Source organism: Pan troglodytes, chromosome X (assembly GCF_028858775.2).
Source record: "Pan troglodytes isolate AG18354 chromosome X, NHGRI_mPanTro3-v2.0_pri, whole genome shotgun sequence".
In the NCBI taxonomy this organism is placed as follows: Eukaryota; Metazoa; Chordata; class Mammalia; order Primates; family Hominidae; genus Pan; species Pan troglodytes.
Window position 1 is genome coordinate 134,390,503 of NC_072421.2, and position 22,268 is coordinate 134,412,770.

The following is a 22,268-nucleotide window of genomic DNA, read 5'->3' on the forward strand; positions in this document are numbered from 1 at the left end:
TTTCACAGTGATGTCCTCTTTTTTTTTTTTTTTTTTTTTGGAGATAGAGTCTCGCACTGTCACCTGTCACCTGGATTGGAGTGCAGTGGTGCGATCTCTGCTCACTGCAACCTCCGCCTCCCAGGTTCAAGTGATTCTTCTTGCCTCAGCCTCCCAAGTAGCTGGGATTACAGGCGCCTGCCACCACGCCCGGCAAATTTTTTTGTATTTTTAGTAGAGATGGGGTTTACTATGTTGGCCAGGCTGGTCTCAAACTCCTGACCTCGTGATCCACCCTCCTCGGCCTCCAAAGTGGTGGGATTACAGGCGTAAGCCACTGCGCTCGGCCAATGTCCTCGTTTAACAAGTAGTTTATAACTCTCCTTTTACTATTTTAAAATGATGCTAATAGGTAAGAGATAATGAAACTTGTCTATATACATAGTTTCAATAAACATCAATATAACTTCCTAACTACAATATAAAGGAGAAACAAAAGGGAGGTAACTTTTAATAAAATATGTATTTAGGTATATATTTCAGTCGTTGTCAGATGCTTGCACCCATGGGTATAATTATTGTAAATGTGGCAACACATGCATATAAAAATAGTATGCACTGGTGGCTCTAATACCACATAACTCTAAATGATGCCATGATTTTCTGAAATGATTAATTTTGGCAAAATTCCAAGCCAAACGTACCATTTTCCTTCAACTGACATAGTAGTTGTGTTCTTGGGAAAAAATATCAGCGAATATTGAAACCGTGTAAAAATACTTTATCTGTAAAAGGGAGTTGGGAGTTAGGGCTGGGTGCAGTGGCTCACGCCTATAATCCCAGCACTTTGGGAGGCTGAGGTGGGAGGATTACTTGAGCCCAGGAGTTCAAGACCAGCCTGGGTAACAGAGTGACACCCTGTCCATAAAAAAAAAAAAAAAAGGCCAGGCGTGGTGGCACACCTGTGGTCCCAGCTACTGAGGAGGTTTAGGTTTGAGGATCGTTTGAGCTTGGAAGGTCGAGGCTGCAGTGAGCAGTGATTGCACCACTGCACTCCGGCCTGGGCAACAGACAGAGGCCTTGTCTCAAAATAAAATAAAGGTGTGGCTGAGTTAGAATCTAGGCTCAGGTAATCATAAGCAGTTTTGCACCCACATGAAAGTTGAGTGGGGCATTTGAAAGAGTTGTAAGACACTGTACAGTTCTCAGTTCTCCATTGTGTGGGTCTCCCTGTGCCTTGCAGGACATCTCTGTTAATACCAGCAGCGTCGCTGCACATTCTGATTGTGCCCCCTAGAGGGTGCTGCTCCTCTTGTTGAGAACAAGTGGACTAGAAGATCGAATTGCCGGCCGGCTTGATTCTTTTTTGAGTCCCTGCATGATTTTTTTAAATTTACATTTTTATTTATTTATTTTTTTTAGACGGGGTCTCACTCTGTCGCCCAGGCTGGAATGCAGTGGTGCGATCTGGGCTCACTGTAGCTTCGACCTCCCAGGTTCACGCCATCCTCCCACCTCGGCCCCTCAAGTAGCTGGGAGCACAGGCGCGCGCCACCATGCCCCGCTAATTTTTGTATTTTTTGTAGAAACGGGGTTTCGCCATGTTTCCCAGGCTGGTCTCAAACTCCTGAACTTGAGCGGTCCACCCGCCTCGGCCTCCAAAAGTGCTGGGACTACAGGCGTGAACCACCGCGTCCGGCCCCTTCATGAATTTTTATTGAATGAGACCTATCATAGGGTACTGTGTCATGGATCAAGAAGTCTTGTATGTTTCTACATTTGCTTCTTGCGCCTCCATTATTACCAACGTTAGAGACCTGTTTACCTCATATGATATTATGAGAATTGCTGTCTTATAAAAGATTTTGAAACTCTAGAATGTAAAGAATGCAGCATAATTCATTCATTTTAAATGGGTTAAAAATAGTTTCTACCACTTAGTTATCTTTTTGCATTTGTCATTTTGTTCTCAAATATGCCTTAGGATTTTTAAATAATTTTTTACTTTCCTAGGGAAAAGTAATATGTGTTGTGGTCTGTTATTTCCAGTAGATGGCAATGTTTGGTGCAAAAAATGACCGTATAGCAATTGCAGATTGCCCTGGCTCTCTTTGTACTTAAAATCCAAACTTGATAGTGCGTGTTTGAAAGTACTGCTCTTTTTTTTTTTTTTTTTAAATGACTTGATACGAATTAACTCAGTTAAACCAATGGATAGGCTGGTAAAGAGGTGCATGTAATTCAAATTTTCACAACATAGCTTACATTTTACTGTTGCAAAAAATTTTTTTAAAGGAGTTCCTAGAAAAATGCAACAATATTTTAATAGAAGGCTAAGTTCGTTCATGAAGTATTTACCTTTTGATTTATCAGTTCTATAAATTATGATTTTCTTATAGGTTTTTTTAAAAATAATTTATTTTGAAACAGTTTCAGACTTACAGAAGAATTGCCAGAATAGTACAAAGAATTCCAGTAGTCCCTTTAGCCAGATATCCCTACTGTTAACACTGTACCTCATTTGCTTCATTGTTCATTCTTCTGGGTGGGTGTCATTATCATTAGTCTTTGAATCTTTTGAGAGCTAGAGGTTGTCTAATCACCCCTAAACACTCCAGAGGGTACTTCCTCAAAACGAGGTCACTCTCCTACCAGCATACAACCCTCTGAATCAGGAATCAATACTGTCCAATCCATATCCACCCATGCAGATTTTACCAGGTGGTCAACAGTGTCACTCTTTCCCTTTCTGGTTCACAGTCCTATCCAGGATTATGGTTTTGGTCTCCTGCGATCTATACTAAGTTCGTTAGTCTTTCATACCCTTGAAATTTTTAAAGGGTAGAGACATTACATTCTGTATAATGACTATCATCTTGAGTCTTAAGGATGTTTCCTCATGATCAGATGCCTGCATTCTTGGTAGGAATACATGAGGAGGCACATGATGCTAACCTGTCCCGTCACTGGTAATGTTAATGATGGTCATGTGGTCATCAGGATTTACCTCAAATCTATTGTAGGATTAAAGCCCATTTTAAAAAAGCTTTTTTTTATGTTTTCATTTTTATTTTTTTAGGCTGGGTGCAATGGCTCCCACCTGTAATCCCAGCACTTTGGGAGGCTGAGGTGGGAGGATGGCTTGAGCCAAGAGTTCAAGACCAGCGCTGGCAACATAAAAATTATCTAAGAGTAGTGGTGGTACATGGCTGTAGTCCCAGCTACTTGGGAGGCTGAGGTGGGAGGACCGCTTGAGCCAGGGGAAGTCAAGCTGCTGCACTCCAGCCTGGGTGGCAGAGCCAAGACGCTATCACAAAAAAGAAAAATAAAAAGATAAAAACATTCGTAATAATTTTTTCCCAAATTTTTGTTTCTTTAATCTTTTTTTCCTGGCCTATTTTTCCTTCATATAAAACTCATTTTAATTAAAATCTTTCATTTGGGTTTTTATTTTTTAAAAAAACAACATATAGTGACTTTCTTCATATGCCCCAAACTTCATAAAAAAAAATTCAAAGATATTTCAAGCATAGCTTGGCCAATCTGTGCCTGTATTTTTCTTTTGCTAAGATCATGCCATAGACTTGAGGGGTAATAACACTGCAATAATGGCTTAAGTATTTATTGGGGGTTATAATTTTTTTTTCGGAGATGGAGTTTCACTCTTGTTGCCCAAGCTAGAGTGCAATGGCGCAATCTCGGCTCACTGCAACCTCTGCCCCCTGGGTTCAAGCTATTCTCCTGCCTGAGCCTCCCGGGTAGCTGGGATTACAGGCATGTGCCACCACGCCTGGCTAATTTTGTATTTTTAGTAGAGACGGGGTTTCTCCATGTTGGTCAGGCTGGTCTTGAACTCCTGACCTCAGGTGATCTGCCCGCCTCTGCCTCCCAAAGTGCTGGGATTACAGGCATGAGCCACCGTGTCAGGCCGGGGATTATCATTTAAGATCATAATATATTGGCAATATCTTAAAGCTCTTGACAAGTTGAATTTGATCACACATCAGCAGAAACAACTTCATTCATAATTGTGTTTTCTTATGTTTTATTCAGTACTGAAAACTACAACAAAAAAGAAAATCTTTTTTTTTTTTTCTTGAAACAGGGTCTCACTCTGTTGCCCAGGCTGGAGTTCAGTGGCACAGTCACAGCTCATTGCAGCCACAAACTCCCTGGTTCAGGTGATCCTCCCACCTCAGCTTCCTGGGTGTCTAGGACAACAGGCAGTCACCACCAAAATACTTAACATACAAAAAATGTAAAATATAAGAAATGGGCAGGGCGTGATAACTTGTGCCTGTAATCCCAGCACTTTGGGAGGCTGAGGTAGACAAATTGCTTGCACCCAGGAATTTAAGACCAGCCATGGCAACATAGTGAGATCTCATCTCTACGAAAAACTAAAAAATTAGCTGGGCATTGTGGCGCACACCTGCGGTCCCAGCTACTTGAGAGGCTGAGGTGGGAGGATCACTTGAGCCAGGGAAGTCGAGGTTGCAGTGAGCCGTGATCATGCCACTGCATTCCAGCCTGGGCGACAGAGCAAGACTCTGTCTCAAAAACAAAAACAAAAACAAAAAAACCCCAAAACCAAAAAACAACAACAAAAAACAAATGATGGGTTAAGTAGTTGAACAAGGTTTTATAATCAAACAAAATACTCTAATAACAAACCTATTTGCAGAGGGTGGAGTTGGTGGGTTGCAGTGAAGCAAGTTGTCTTTTAGTTGAATTTAAGTAATATCAATAAAATTTGTATATTTGTATATGGTGAAGACTTCAAACCAAATAGAAAAGGTATAAGTAAATCTCTCCCTTCCTTTACCCTCCAATTCCTACTCTCCCCATCTAACACTATAAGCATTATTTTTTCTTATTTATCCTTCCAGAAAAATATTTGTACCTACAAGATATGTATATCACGTTCTTGGGAAAAAGTGGAATCTTGCCACACATACTTTTCACCTTTCTTTTTCACTTAATGCTGTTTCATAGAGATATTGTCACTTATAGATGCACATCATTCTTTTTAATGGTTGCATATTATTTGCATGGATTACCATAGTTTATTCTCATTGTGATGGGCATATGTGGTTGTTTCTAGGTTTTTAAATTTACAGACAAAGCTACAGTGACTCTCATTATATATACTTTTGTGGACCTTTGCAGATGGAAATATGATCAGGACAAAAGGGACAAAACGAAATGAAGTATGGGGTAGATTTAGGGTTACAGAAAAGTAGTAGCAAAGAGATGCTATTATTGGTGAATAGCAGCAAGCTAAAATTATTTCCTCCTAGTCTCTTTTAAATGAGGTAGAATATTAGGAAATTAAAATAAGAAGGCTGGGCGCGGTGGCTCATACCTGTAATCCCAGCACTTAGGGAGGCCGAGGCGGGTGGATCACCTGAGGTCAGGAGTTCGAGACCAACCTGGCCAACATGGCGAGACCCCATTTCTACTAAAAATACAAAAATTAGCTGGGTGTGGCTCATGTCTAATCCCAGCTACTCAGAAGGCTGAAGCAGGAGAATCGCTTGAACCTGGGAGGTGGAGGCTGCAGTGAGCTGAGATCGTGTCACTGCACTCCTGCCTGGGTGACAGAGTGAGACTCCATCTCAAAACAAAAACAAACATGAAAACAAAAAAGAAAAAAGAAAATTAAAAAATGTCAAAGTAGATCATATAATTCCATGAAGTTAAAAGTAAAGAAATGGAGAAAGTACATGCAGAATCGTTTTTCCATTGGTTTCAGGATTATAACCAGCAAAAACTCAACTAACATTTGGTCATATGATTTTATATTCCTGTTTTAGGAAAACAAAACTGTCAAGTGGGCTTCTAGGTGGGATTAGATTTTGGAGTCTGTGCCTCATACTAATATTCAGTGGTTTAGGTAAGCACTTCATGAAGTAAAAAGTAAGTAGTTTTGAGGTAGAAATGTAAATATATATATATTTAAATTAACATATTTTGTTATCACAGATGATCTTGGGTTACATCTTTTTCCTTCTCTGTGACTGTAGTTTCCTCTCTCCTCTTCTCCCTTCCACTCCCCACATACACAATGAAAAAAAGATAAATGTGTTTTAAATATGTTAGTGTTTATGCTGAAGGGAAAGAGCAATCCGAAATGTCATGGAGATACTACGTCTGCATGGAATGAATATTGGGGTGGAGAGTCAGTGAGATATGACTGTGGAAGTTGACACTGTGCAAGAGATGAAAAATAAAATGGAATGGAAGCTTTTGTTTGTGGGTTCAAAAAGTTCAGGCACAGTAGAGAGTTAGGAAAAATAGTAACCAGCTGGGGTAGAGGAAGGTAAGGATGTCATAAAAATCTGGGAAGGGGTGAGAAAAGGGTGAAAGGATTGCGTGTGACAAACCCACAACTTGAAGTGGCTGTGTAATCAAGGCAGGTCATATAGAGGAGAGGATCGTATGGAGATAATGTCTGCCAGTGAAGGACCATTTACTCTTTTTAGTCCCTATCGTGATGCTATGATAGGCTTTGGGCTCAACAGTGAATAAGGCAGAGGACATGCTAGTGGACCCAGACTGAAAGGACTTGATTCCTCGGGAATCTTCAACAGGATGAAACCACAGAGTTAGAAGCCTGTGACTATGGAAAGAGTGGTTTCACATGGGATGGACTCAGTGAGAGATGGACCAACTGAGAACATAACTAATGATTGGGGCTGTGATAAAGTGCTGAGAGTGGGAGTAGGATGTGAAGTAACTTAGGAGACTGAACAGAGAAGCTGGTCAAAAAGAAGTGAATTAGTCCATATTGTATTTTATTCCTTGTTGTCTTTATATCCTGTAATAAAGCAATCATGGGTCAAAGGAGATTACAAAAGTAAAAATGAAAGTAAGGGCCCAGTGTGGTGGCTCGCACCTGTAATCCCAGGGCTTTGGGAGGCCGAAGTGGGAGGATCACTTAAGGGCAGTAGTTCAAGACCAGCCTGGGCAACATGGAGAGACCCTGTCTCTAAAAATAAAATAAAAATTAAAAATCAAAAAAGTGAAAGTAAGGAATGGTGTGATACTAGGAGTATGGTCTTCTGGAGTGATGATTCTCCTTATGCTCCCATTGACTTTAAAATGAAAATACCCTTTCTCTCCTTTCCTTGTTCCTATTATTCCTCCTCCTCCTCCTGCTCCTTGTCCTCTTGCTTCTTCCTATGGTAGCTTTTCCAGAGAGGCTTCTGTTTGGGCAACAGTTCCAATCCCATTTTGTCACACCCCAGAAGTCTCCTCAGATACAATTTATTTAAATGGTTTCTCCAAAGGGGTTGTGAAAGTGAAGGACCTCTAGATAGATTATGAGGGCTAATTTCTGGTAGTATTAATGTAACAACAAATGTACTGTATTTTAGTTTCTGTCATGACTTAATTTACTTACAACGTTTAACAGACATTTAGACATCAGTAGCCTTATTGGCGTCTCACTAAAACAGTGCTGGACTTTTCATAGATTCTGGTGAAACTTTTTGTGTGTGTATGGGTTTGGCTGGGGAGATGGGATGGCAGAAGGCATTGGCTTTGATTTGGGGATAGTTTTTAAGTTTTAGTTTTAGAAACAGTAAGTAAGAGCTGGTAGATAAGTGGTCCTTGGGATCTTTGCCCTGAAGCTCATAGAGTAATAGAGTTAAAGACTATGGCCTTGATCCATTGGCTAAGAAGCCAGTCAGCCATTAGTTCAACCTGTGTCTCCTGAACTTAGGTTGTCAGTTCCATGCTCCCAAACTAAGTTTGTGTTACAGATCTTATTTACTTATTTCTCTTTGAGAAGGTACTCTTAAAGTTTTCTAAAAATAACCTTAAGAATAGTGTTGCTTCTATTACTTTATTTGTAATACTCTTTTGTAACATAACTTTAAGTTCACTTAATATATTGATGCATTGTCATTGATCTAAATTTAACGTTAGAAAACTGATTTACATAATGATAATTTGAATGTCTTTCTTTTATATGTACGTGCGTTTTTTTTCAGTGCTCAATTAGGAAGTTTTGAGATTTAACTTCTCTTTTTTTCTTTCTTAAATTTTCTAGTATTGTGAATTCCTTTGTTGTTATTCTTTTCTTATCTGGAACGGTGGCTATCATATTAAGGATTCTCCATAAAGATATTATCAGATATAATAAGATGAATTCTCCCATAAGTAAAAATGCATATGTTAGATTCAACAAATACTTAGTGCCTATTCTGCCCAGTTTTCATCAATGTTGTATTTCTACTTAGAGTATTGCACCTTGAATACAACACATTTTTTATGCCTAGTGATTTTGTATGTTATACCAAATCAGAAAGTACAGAGTTGAGTAAATTTTTTTAAAAGAACAGGGAGGTTTATTAGAGAGTTGTTTGTCATCAACTTTTTGGTTATATCCTTTTTTATGTGTTTCTGAACTCTCAAAATATCATTATTAAAGATTTTCATTGATTAGAAGTATGAGATAACAATATCAAACATTGCAAAATACTGTAATTTAGGTTATACTGTTTATACTGTTTTGACTCTTGTGACCACTTGTGTATTGGTCAATTTTTAATTGCTATAACATTGGTCAAGTTCCTTATGTAGGTTAAATCATTTTGCTTTCTTCATGAGAAGTAAATCAGTTGTGTGTTTTATGTAATTAACACACTACCTCGGATGCAAAACTTCGAGTAAGGGAGTGATTCATTTGTGTGGCAGGATCATGTACCTTTCAGAGACCTGCTAAATTCATAATGAGCCATTGGTTTCCAGTTAGTCTGCCTTTAAAGGAAAATTCTGTTTCAACTAACTTTCAGAGCTCTTGTAACTTTCTGTCATAGTAGCTTGTATGTTTGTTAGAGACTTTCTTATGTGTGGGAGGATGCCCAGCAGGAGCTTGGCTGGAAGATGATTCATGCAGTTGTTTTCAGGCCCCCAAAGAACGCAATGTTGCTGTCAGCCTTCCTGGGTCAAGGAACACAAATTTTGTTTGTTACCTTTATTACTTTAAATGAGTACACTCAGATATGTCTTAAACATTCATAGTAAGCTGCCGGCATATGTTAAACTTTGATTCCTTTGTACAAAGGGACTTGGAAAATTATACCCTAAAGTTAATGGAAATCTGTGTTTTATAATGTTTACATTTCTGTCTTCTCAAATTAAGGATATTAGTCTAAGTATCTTCCTATATCAAGCACCTTCCATAGCTTCTTTAGTTCTGAATAGTTTATTGTAAACTCCAATATGTATATTCCTTGCTTTGCAAAATAAACGCATTCTTAAAATCAGTACGTGAGTAGAATCATATTTTAAGTGGGCTAAGGGAGTTCATGATTTGAAAGCTAACATTTTGAAATGCTACAGCAAGCCTAAGTGCTGGTCTTTAAGTGTATAAATGGAATGGCATCGGTAGTGGGCTCACAATGGCTGATGAACCCTAGTGCCTTCATTTATAAACTAAAAATGGAGCTTGTCAGTTTTTGATAGCCAGAGTAGTGATTTTCGTAAACAAAGCTGCTGTAAAAAATGGCTCATTAGATGTTTCAGATGTCAATGATAATTTCAAAAATCAGCTTTTAGGGTTATATTTTCCTGAGACCAATTCTCACTTTGATTTTTTTTCGTTCCTGAGCTTGAATAAAAGGAAACAGAAGGAAATTTCTTTGGGAAAAAAAGAAGTGCTGTTTTTGGAGTGACTACCGAAGTGGGAAAGGGGGAGATATTTTGTGTAATTTTGATTTAGACAGTGAAATTAAGGCTAATTCAACTTATGAAAACTTACTTCCACTTACCTTGAATGGAAAATCAGACTTTTTCATTAAGAAAAAGTGTCAAGTACTTAGCCAAGCAAATAACATTTGCTTATAGCATCCCTTGCTTGTAGTACTCCCATTAGATAATTTACTTGTGTGCTGTTTCATATAATGTCTTAATAAGGTTGTGCTTAATTTCTTATAAAGTCCTATGTACTTTTGAGACTATTATTGTTGCTGGTTTTCTATTTCATTTTTGTGCCTTTAGGTCTGGCCTGCCTTGGTTTTCCTTCTCCTGCCAATGGAGGAGCTTTAATGACCTGTGCCATTGTGTTATGGGTCCTTCTGGGAACCCCTGCCAGATATGTGTCTGCTATAATGTATAAGAGTAAGCATTACAACTGTTATTATTCCAGGAAGTTGTTGTGTGAAATGTAGAAATTAAAAGGCTGTGAAGTAAAAAATAAAAAAAATTGCATGGGGGAATTTTAGCCGACTTATGAAAATTTAATTGTGCCTTGATTACTCTAAAGTATTTGTAAAGTGGACTAAATCAAGTTGCTAAAGTAACTATTCAGTTTTTTACTTCCTTAGCATTTAGAGATGTTAAGTGGAAGACAAATGCCTTGCTGACAGCACTATTATGTCCGGGGTTAGTATCTCACGTTCTCTTTTCCCTATGCAATTATATGCTTCCTTACACTTCATCTTGGAAAAAAAAAATCATTATATACTATAACAAAAAGTGGGAAGGACATGAATGACCATTGTGCTTTGTGTAGTCGCAGCATTCCCTTTCTGTTGTATCTGCATTCTTTTTATTTTTTTGTACATCTTAAGCTTTAGTACAAAGAGATGGTGATGGTGGTGCAGTATTCAATTTTTTTTTTTTTTTTTTGAGACAGGGTCTCACTCTGTCACCCAGGCTGGAGTGCAGTGGCACAATCTCGGTTCACTGCAACCTCTGCCTCCCAGTCTCAAGTGGTCCTCCCACCTCAGCCTCCCTAGTAGCTGGGACTACAGGTGCACACTACCATGCCCAACTAACTTTTGTATTTTCAGTATAGATGCGGTTTCGCCATGTTGGCCAGGCTGATCTCGAACTCCTGACCTCAGGTGATTCACTTGCCTCAGCCTCCCAAAATGCTGGGATTTACAGACATGAGCCACCACTCCCGGCCAGTATTCAATTTTGATCTTTGTTTTTGAAGCAGATTTCATAAATGTTTATCTCAGTTATACATTTTGCGTTCTGTCATGCTAGACTTGCAATTTATGCACGACATTTTGTTACTCTCCTTGTTGCTGCCTTCAGTGATTATTTCTTCCTGTCTCACCTAGTTACTGCAGCGTCGTTAGTGACTGCAGTTTCAAGGTACAGTCATAGTCAAAGTGAGGGTAGGAGTGATGCTGTGCAGTGGCTGTGAGAGTAGCTTATCTAGTGTCATTATATAGATGCAGAATCTGTAGCCAAACTACGAACTAAAGAGCAACTTGTTCTGGGTCTCACTTGAAGTCAGTAAAAGGGCCAGGCTGTATATAACTCAGTGTCCCCTCTCCTGCATCCTATCCATTCCTCTTCCTGCAATACTTGACTGATAAAGTGCTGAATTGCTTAGGGTTTTGTCTCCAAATTCCTTGATATGTTTTTGTCTTAGTCAACTTGGATTGCCATAACAAAACACCACAGACGGAGTGGCTTAAAAACAGGATGCTGGCATAGTTGGTTTCTGGTCAGAGCTCTCTTCCTGGCTTGCAGATGGCTGCCTTTATCCCTGTGTCCTCACATGGCAGGGTAGGGGGAGAGAGAGAGAGAGAGAGAGAGAAGAGAGATAGAGATAGAGCTGTCTCTACTTATAAGGGCACTATCCCATCATAGGGACCTACTGAGGTCTGAAAAGCCCCATCTCCAAGTATAATCACATTGGAGGTTAGGGCTTCAACATATGAATTGGTGGGGGGGTGGGATGTGCACAATTCATTCCATAGCATGTTTCATTCACTCATAGAAAGAAAAAAATTGTCTCCTTGATATGTTCTGAAGGACAGTCTTTTTGTTTTGTTTTTAAGGAAGTAGTAATGAATTATATTTTAATTGTTAGGTGGTACTTAACTTACTATTTGTAACAAAATTTCCACGTCCTTAATGATGGAAGTGTATCATAATAGGAAAAGAGGCCCTACACTAAAAATTTTACAGAGTAAATTCAGTTACATGGACATGATGTACTGATTAGTGACAAAATGAGAGTAGATGAATTCATAATCCTTTGTAACTGAGTATAATGCCATCAATGATGCAATTCAGTGATATATTCAGTAGACTGATAATATTTTATCTACATGTGGCTTATTTATCCCTAAACTCCATGGAAATAAGATCACTGAAAGATGAGTAAGCATATGTACAGAAAGAAAAAAACAGGCCATTGATAGAATTGAACATTACAAACTTGCACATTAAATACATGTACCTCAAAATTTTTATTTTTGAGTCACCCAGGCTGAAGAGCAGTGGCCCAACCATGGCTCATTGCAGCCTCGACCTCCTGGGCTCAAGCGGTCTTCCCATCTCAGCCTTCCAAATAGCTGAGACTACAGGTGTGTACCACCTTGCCTGGCTAATTTTTTAAGTTTTTGTGGAGAAAGTGTCTTGCAGTGTTGTCCAGGCTGGTCTTGAACTCCTGGCCTCAAGTGCTCCTCCTGCCTTGGCCTTCCAAAATATTGGGATTACAGACATGACACCACCATGCCTGGCCAGAATTTTTTTTTTTTTTTTTTTAGATGTAGTCTCGCTCTGTCCCCCAGGGTGGAGTGCAGTGGCGCTACCTCGGCTCACTGCAAGCTCCACCTCCTGGGTTGATGCCATTCTCCTGCCTCAGCCTCCCGAGTAGCTGGGACTACAGGCACCCACCACCACGCCCAGCTATTTTTTTTTTTTTGTATTTTCAGTAGAGACGAGGTTTCACCGTGTTAGCCAGGGTGGTCTCGATCTCCTGACCTCGTGATCCACCTGCCTCAGCCTCTCAAAGTGCTGGGATTACAGGTGTGAGCCACCGCGCCCAGCCTTTTTTTTAAAATTATACTTCTGACTTACTTAAAATGAGCCTAATGCACCCACCACCCCCAATCTTGTAGAGCCATCTGCTTTTTCTATAACTTTTGAAGGGAATTAGAATGGGTCGTCTTTCCTGAGGTGATTTTTTTTTTTTTTTTTTTTTTTTTTTTTGAGACGGAGTCTTGTTCTGTCGCCCAGGCTGGAGTGCAATGTAGCAATCTCGGCTAACTGCAACATCCGCCTCCCAGGTTCAAGTGATTCTTCTGCCTCAGCCTCCCGAGTAGCTGGGATTACAGGCATGTGCCACCACGCCTGGCTAATTTTTGTGTTTTTAGTAGAGGCAGGGTTTTGCCATGTTGGCCAGGCTGGTCTTGAACTCCTGACCTCAGGTGATCCACCCGCCTTGGCCTCCCAAAGTGCTGGGATTACAGGCGTGAACCACTGCGCCCAGCCGAGGTGAACTTTTTAATATATTTATGTAAGTAACTAATGTCCTTGACATTTTTTCAAACGTTTATTGCTTCAAATTCAAGACTCAGATGAATCCATAACTGAATACGTTTGACAACAAAAGTGCCGTTGTGCAAAAGTCATTATACTGGATTGTAATACAAAGAATATCACATGCAAGAATCAATCAGTAAACCATCAACTACTCTCTGCATTATTTATTCAACATCCTTATTGTGGGTTTTACGGTTTTGTTTTGTTTTTATTTTTACTATATTTAAAGCACAATGCAAAGCACTGTGGAGGAAAGAAGTATAAATTGCTCCTGAAACTTTGCTTTCAAATAATTCATAATCTAGTGGGTTGTTGGGGCAGGAACAGGAGATAAGACATGTAAAATAGTAATAATTCTATTTCATAGTAATTAGGAAGAGTTATCAGACAGTATGTTTAAAATGATGTAGAGTTTCAGGGGAGGAAAAGGTAATTTCCACTTTGGGGTTCCTGGGAAGGCTTTGTGGAGGTAATGATGCTTAATTTATGATTTGAAAGATACTTAGAACTTGGCTGCTTCTGTGCTTGATTCTGTTCCCTTCCATTTCTTTCACAGTCTTGTTCAATTCATTACTGCTCCTTTCTTGCATATCTACTTTATCTCTCCACTGAGGCCCCTTTTTTCTGCTTATAAATATATTCGGCTCTTCCCTTTCTACCCCTTGGGCCCACCACTTACGCTTTTTAGACATTTTTTTGTAAATTTAAAAATGATTATATATTTTATTCCTGAGATAATGTTGCAGTTATCACATAATGCAAAGAACCACACGCAGACATGCTATTTAAATATATATTTATTTCAAAAATTCATTCTTTTTGGTGTACGATGCTTTGAGTTTTGACAAATGCATAGAGTCATGGAAGCACTACCACAATCCAGATGCTGAAAGATTCCATCAGTCTAAAACTTCCCTCGTGCTATCCCTTTGTAGTCAACCCCTTCCCCAACCTGAAACCCTGGCTGCTATGAGTCTGTTCTCGACCCCTGGAGTTTTGCCTTTTTTAGTATGTCATATAAATAAGCCATAGAGTGAGTCAAATAGAGCCCTTTGGATCTGGTTTATTTCACTTCTTAATTTTTAATTACTGAGTAGTATTCCATTGTATGGGATGTGCCACAGTTTATGTATTCACCAGATGAAGAACATTTAGGTTATTTCCAGTTTTTGATGGTTATGAATAAATAACCAGTTTTTGATGGTTATTTCCAGTTTCTGATGGTTTTTGATGGCTATGCCATAACTGCTGTCAAACATTCATAAAACAGGTTGTTATGTGAACGTAAGTTTTCATTTCTCTTGGGCAAATACTTAGTGGAATTGCTAGGTCATATGAAAAGTATGTTTGACTTTATAAGAAATTGCCTAGGCCGAGCGTGGTGGCTCATGCCTGTAATCCCAGCACTTTGGGAGGCCGAGGCGGGTGGATCACCTGAGGTCAGGAGTTCGAGACCAGCCTGGCCAACATGGTGAAACCCTGTCTCTACTAAAAATACAAAAACTAGCTGGGCCTGATGACTCGCGCCTGTAATCCCAGCTACTCGGGAGGCTGTGGCAGGAGAATCGCTTGAATCCAAGAGGCAGAGGTTGCAGTGAACTGAGATTGTGCCACTGTGATAAAAGCAAAACTCCATCTAAAAAAAAAAAAAAGAAAAAGAAAGAAACAAACTGTCCAATTGTTTTTCAAAGTGGTTGTTACCATTTTACATTTCTACCAGCAATGTATGAGAATGCTAGTTTTGTTCACATCATTGTCAGCACTTCGTATTGTCAGTTTTCTTTTTCTTTTACTCATTCAAATAAGTGTGTACTGGTATTTCATTGTGGTTTGAATTTGCATTTCTGTAATGACTAATGATGCTTAACATCTTTGCATGTTTTTATTTGCTATCCATGTCTCTTCTTTGGTGAAGTGTCTGTTCAAATCTTTTGCTTGTTTTTTAATTGGGTAGTTTGTTTTCTTATTGAGTTTTGAGAGTTCTTTATATATTCTAGACAAAAGTCCTTTGTGAGATATGTGATTTAAAATATTTTCTCAGTACTTATCTTCTTAATATCTTAACAGGGTCTTTTGCAGAATGAAAGGATTTGATTTGGATGAGTCCTATTTATCAATTTTTTTCATTTATGGGTATGCTTTTTGTATTGTATTTAAGAACGCTGCCTAATCCAAGATCACAAAATTTTCTTCTGTTTTCTTGTAAAAGATGCATAGTTTTATGTTTTATGTCTAGGCCTCTGATCCATTTTGACTTAATTATTGGATATATGTGAGTTGTGGCTCAAAGTTTTTTTTTAATTTTGTTTATGGGTGCCCTGTGGTTTCAGTACTAATTGTAGAAAAGACTGTTCTTTTTCCATTGAATTACCTTGGCAACATTGTCAAAATCAATTGCCCATATATGTTTGGCCAGTTTCTGCACTCTGTTCTGTTACGTTGATCTACGTGTCTATCAGCTCACAAATATCAGACTGTCTTGATTGCTGAATTTTTTTTTTTTTTTTTGAGACAGAGTCTCACTCTGTCACCCAGGCTGGAGTGCAGTGCCATGATCTCAGCTCACTGCAACCTCCACCTCCCGGATTTAAGCGATTCTCCTGCCTCAGCCTCCCGAGTAGCTGGGATTACAGGTGCCCACTACTACACCTGGCTAATTTTTGTATTTTTAGTAGAGGCAAGATTTCACCATGTTGTCCAAACTGGTCTCAAACTCCTGACCTCAAGTGGTCCGCCCGCCTCGGCCTCCCAAAGTGCTGGGATTACAGGTGTGAGCCACTGCGCCCAGACTGATTACTAAATTTTTGTAACAAAATTTGAAATTAGGTGGTGTGAGTCCTCTAACTTTGTTGATTTTTCTTTAAGATTGTTTTGGCTATTCTTGTTTATTTTTCTTTCCATATAAATTTTAGCATCAGCTTATTAATATGTACAAAAAGTTCTGCTGGGATTTTGATTATGATTGCATTGAATCTATAGATCAATTTGTGGACTATTGATAGCTTCATAATATGAAGTCTTCCAATCAATGAGTACAGTATTTCTCTCCATTTAATTAGGTCCTCTTTAGTGTCTTTCATCAGTGTTTTGTAGCTCCAGCACATATTTTGTTAGATTAATACCCACATATTTTTTTCTTCCTTTTCATTCTTTTGTTTTTTTGGTGCTATAAGTGGTATTTTACAAAATGAATTCCAGTTATTCATTGCAGGCATATAGAAATATAATTGATTTCAACATATTGCCCTTGTATCTTCTCACCTTGCTAAACTCACTGATTTGTTCTAGGAGCTTTATTGTAGAGTCTTTGTGATTTTCTGTGTATGTAATTATGTCAGCTGTGAATGGAGACAGTTGTATTTCATCCTTTCCAAGCTGGATGCCTTTGTTGATGTTGCCATATAGCACTGGGTAGACCTCCAGTATTATATTGAAAAGTGGTAAGAATGGATATCTTTGCCTTGTTCCTGATCTCAGAGGGAAAGCATCTAGTCTTTTACGACTAAGTATGTTAGCTGAGGGTTTTTCACATATGAACTCTGTCAGGTTGAGGATGTTTCTTTCTATTCTTCCTTTGCTGAGAACTTTTTATCAGTAATAGATTTTGGATTTTGTCAGATGCTTTTTCTGCATTTATTGGGATGATCATATGGTTTTCTTTTTTTTAGTTTATTAATATGGTGAATTACATTGATTTGATTTCTATTTTTGACCAGTTGTGCCTTCCCAGGATTAATTTCAATGCTTGTTATCATTAAATTTTCAAGAAACCTCTAAAGTTAATATTACAAGAAGTGGTACTTGAAGGTATGTAATATAATACAAATACAAGTAAAATGCTCTGAGTAGCCTTGTCATGGTTTTTATTCTTTTTATATATGGCTAGATTCGGTTTGCTAATGCACATAGTCCCTGACTTATGATGGTTTGACTTATGATTTTTCGATATTATGATGCTGTGAAAGTAATATGCTTACAGTAGAAATTGTGAAAGCAATATGCTTACAGTAGAAATTGTACTTTGAGTTTTGAATTTTGATCTTTTCCTGGGCTAGCAATAAGCTGTATGATATTCTCTTGTAATGCTGGGCAATAGCAGCGAGCTGCGGCTTCCAGTCTGCCACACAACATGAGGGCAAGCAACAGACACTCTACAGTGAACTGTGTTGTTAGCATTTTTGGATGTTGTGTTTTGTGTTTTTGCATCCCATCATGTCTACAAAATGCCCATGCTAGTCAAAGCTATGATGTTTGGTAGGTTAGGTGTATTAGGTGCATTTTCAACTTACGATATTTTCAACTTACAGTGGGTTTACTGGGATGTAACACAGTTGTAAATTAAGGAACATCTGTACTTGTTGAGGACACCTGACCTGTCCTCTAAATTTCTCATTTTTTTCCTCTTGTAATTTTTATCTCTATATTTCTGCTCTACTTTATAGATTTTGAATTTTTATATTGATTTTTGTCATTATTGCCATTAGATTTTAGCTCCCTAGAGCTCTTTTTTAATCTCCTTCCTTCCCTCCCTCCCTCCTTCCCTCCTTCCCTCCTTCCTTCCTTCCTTCCTTCCTTCTTCCTTCCTTCCTTCCTTGCTCTCTCTCTCTCTTTCTTTCTTTCTTCTTTTTCTTTTTTTTTTGAGAGTCTGGCCCCATCAACCAGGCTGGAGTGCAGCGTTGTGATTTGTGCTCACTGAAACCTCCACCTTCCAGGTTGAAGCTATTCTTGTACCTCAGTCTCCGGAGTAGCTGGGATTACAGGCTTGTGCCACCATGCCTGGCTAAGTTTTTTGTATTTTTAATAGAGACAGGGTCTCACTATGTTGCCCAGGCTGATCTCGAACTCTTGGCCTCCAGTGATCTGCCCACCCCGGCCTCCCAAAGTGCTGGGATTACAGGCATGAGCCACTGCGCCTGGCCTTGTTTTCTTAATGTTCCTTTAAAAAAGCATCTTGTCAGTGTTCCATGAGTGTAGTATCATATTATACCTCTCTTGGGTTACTAATGATAAGTATTTTTTCTCAATGAATAGTATCATTTTCTTCAGACTGACTTTCCCTTTTTGTTTTCATTTCTATCTTTCATGCTACAGGATTTCCTCAAAGGTCTGGCAATGGCTGGTTATATGTACGCATATGATGAAAAGTGTGAGAATAAAATACTAAATGAAAATACTAAATGAGTGTTATGAGTGTGTAGGGAAGCTTATAGAATTGGCGCTTCACTGTTTGCTGATCTAGGTGTACTGTTTTTAGTGGACCCTCTTCTGTCAATATCTTTAGGGTTTAAGCCTTGAGATAGTAACTTTTCCCAGAGAAAACCTGGAAATTCTGATCTCCTGGCTGAAGGGTTAATGTCTGGCTGTCAGCATTCTGGGAGGTGTCTAGGGGAAAGGAGCCAAGTGTCTTGACATGTGCCATGTAGCTGCATATATACCCAAGCCCTTAATCATGTCTGATGTTCTCCAACCTGGAGAATAAACCTCCAGATATATGCTATAGTTAGAGTGAGGGAGATGATGGATGTATCTACTTCTCAAAAAGCTTTCACAAAATTCTCTTCCATTAGTCACCCCACCACACTTAACTCACAGATTACCTGTTGCTGCCAGTTTCTGAGCTTTTTGTGGATTCTGTAGTATAAATTGGGTTGCCTCTCAGCTTTCTCCACTGCCTGCAATAGTTTCTGGCTTTTATTGTTTTCTGCTATCTGCTCTCCTGTTCTCCCTGTCTGAAGATTGTTTAAAAAAACACTTTTTATAATTTTCCTGTGGTTTCAGAAGAAAGATTAAAGATATGTGTATTCAGTCAGCCATGTTAGCCTAGAATTCTCTATTTTCATGTTTATTTTTTCCACCTATAATAATAAATTGTTGTGATAGAACATTTAGAGATGCAGAAAGAGCATAAAGATTAAAATAATAATCCCCTACAGTCCCATCTTTTTGAGTGAACTGGTGTTGACCTTCTGTTATGTTTCCAGTCTTTTTTTCTGTGCGTGTAAATTATGATGTCACATAATGTATACATTTTTTTCCAGCTTTATTCACTTAATGTGTCGTTAAATGTTAAGTCTCAATATTTTAGGTAATCATTGGAAATTCTCTGATGCCATTTTTAACAACCACAGGTATTCTCTTGTATTGATGATAATAATTCACCCTTACATAGTACTTAACTATATGTCAGATATTGTTCCAAATGCTATGCAAATACTAACATATTTAATCTTCCCATCAACACTATGAGGTAGATATTATTGTTGTTATCCCATTTTGCAGATGAGGAAATAAGGCACAGAGTAGTATAGTAACTTGCCCATGGTCATTCAGCTAGTAAGTGGTAGAGTCAGAATTCAGATTCGGCTGGGCGTGGTAGCTCACACCTGTAATCCCAGCAGTTTGGTAGGCCGAGGTGGGTGGATCAGGGATTGAGCCCAGAAGTTTCAAACCAGCCTGGGCAACATGGCAAAACCCTGTTTTTACAAAAAATACAAAAAAATTAGCCGAGTGTGGTGGCATGCGCCTATAGTCTCAGCTACTTGAGAGGCTGAGGCAAGACAGTCGCTTGAGCACAGGATGGGGAGGTTGCTGTGAGCTGAGACTGCGCCACTGCACTCCAGCCTGGGCGAAAGAGTGAGACCTTGTCTCAAATAAATAAATGAGAATTCAAATTTAAGCAGTCTGGCTTGAGTGTCTGTTCTCTTAATCATGATACCAGACAATGCTTCTATATTTGTGCAATCATTTATTTTTTACGCATTGTTAGAAAATTTAGGTTGTTTGTATTTTACGTTAATTATAGATTATGCTTGGACAAGTGTCTTTGTGTCAGGTTTTGTGCACTTCAGTTTATTTGCTATTGTCCTTCTACATCCTTTCATGTTCCTGTCCCATATCTCTTCCTTTCTAATCATCTCTCTTTATTTTTATGACCCATTCTTCTTAATACTGGCAGTTTGGATCTCTCTTTTGAAAAGCATTCCTGAAAGTTGACAGATGACCTTTCTTCTTGTCAAATTCATTGCATTCATTCCTAGTCTCCTTGATCAGTCTGTAACACTTGACAGACTATTAGTTACACTCATTTTTTTTTCTTTTGAGATGGAGTTTTGCTCTTGTTGCCCAGGCTGGAGTGCAATGGTGGGATTTTGGTTCACTGCAATCTCCGCCTCTCGGGTTCAAGAGATTCTCCTGCCTCAGTCTCCCGAGTAGCTGGGATTACAGGCATGCGCCACCACGCCCGGCTAATTTTGTATTTTTAGTAGAGATGAGGTTTCACCATGTTGATCAGGCTGGTCTCGAACTCCTGACCTCAGGTGATCTGCCTGCCTCGGCTTCCCAAAGTGCTGGGATTATAGGCGTGAGCCACCGTGCCTGGCCAGCTACACTCATCTTTATGAAAAGTTCTTCTCTTTCACTATTCTTGTCATTGTAGGCTTCTAGTTCTTTCACCTCTTTTTTCCTTCTCTTAACTCCCTTCTGTCATCCTCCTATCAAATGTGAACCTTCTTCCTAGTTATATCCTCACCTGTGGGTTCTTCTTTCCTTCCTCTCCCTCTCTTTCTCCTTCTCTTCCTCCACCTTCTTCCTCTCTCCTCTTCCTCTTTTTCTTGATTTCTGCATTCTCTCTCCTTGAGTGATGGCATCCATTTTCATGATCAGTTTCAAGTACTATGTCTTTATAACTGAATTTATTTATTTCTATTTGTCAAACAAGTTCTCTCACATGAAGTTCTTGTTTTTGTTTATATTATCACCACTGTTTTGGTCACATAGGCTAAAAACCGTATTCATTCTTAGTTTTACCCTTACTCTTTATTCTTCTAAAACATTTATATATCATTCACATACCATAAGATTCACCCTTGAAAAACCTACAATTCACTGGTTTTTAGTATAGTCACAAAGTTATGAAACTGTCACCAGTATCCTAATTCCAGAACATTTCATGACCCTCAAAAGAAACCCTGTTCATGAGAACACATGGACACAGGAAAAGGAACAACACACACTGGGGCCTGTTGGGGGATGGGGTGGGGGGAGGGAGAGCATTAGGAAAAATAGCTAATGCATGCTGGGTTTAATACCTAGGTGATGGGCTGATAGGTGCATCAAACCACCATGGCACATGTTTACTTATGTAACATACCTGCACATATACCCTGGAACTTTAAATAAAAATAAAAAAAGAAACCCTGTTCTTATTAGCAGACACTCCCCGTTCTCCCATCCCCTTGGCTGTGAATTTACTAATCTATTTTCTATCTCTATGGACTTGCCTATTCTGGGCACTTAATATAAATGAATCATGAAGCATGTGATATTTTGTGTCTGACTTCTTTCACTTAGGTAATGTTTTCAAAGTTCATTCATATTGTAGCATGTATCAGTACTTCATTCCTTTTTATGATTGAATAATATTCCTTTGTATGGATGTACCACCTTTTGTTTGATGGACATCTGGGCTATTTTTACCTTTTGGATATTTTGAATTATACTGCTATAAACATTTTTTTTTTGAGACGGAGTCTCGCTCTGTTGCCTAGGCTGGAGTGCTGTGGTGCAACCTCTGCCTCCTGGGTTCAAGTGATTCTCCTGCCTCAGCCTCCTGAATAGCTGGGACTATAGGCACATGCCATCATGTCTGGCTAATTTTTGTATTTTTAGTAGAGACAGGGTTCACTGTGTTGGCCAGGCTGGTCTCAAACTCCTGACCTTGTGATCTGCCCACCTTGTCCTCTCAAAGTGCTGGTGTTACAGGAGTGAGCCACCATGCCCAGCCTATGAACGTTTTTGTACAAAGTTTTGAGTGAATATATGCTTTCAGTTCTACTGTATGTATACCTATGAGTGAAATCACTGGGTCATATGGTAACTTTATGTTTATTATTTTGAGAAACTGTCAGCCTGTTTTCAAACCTGGCTGCACCATTTACATCCCTATCAGTAATGTATTAGGGTTCCAGTTTCTCCGTACCCTCACCAAC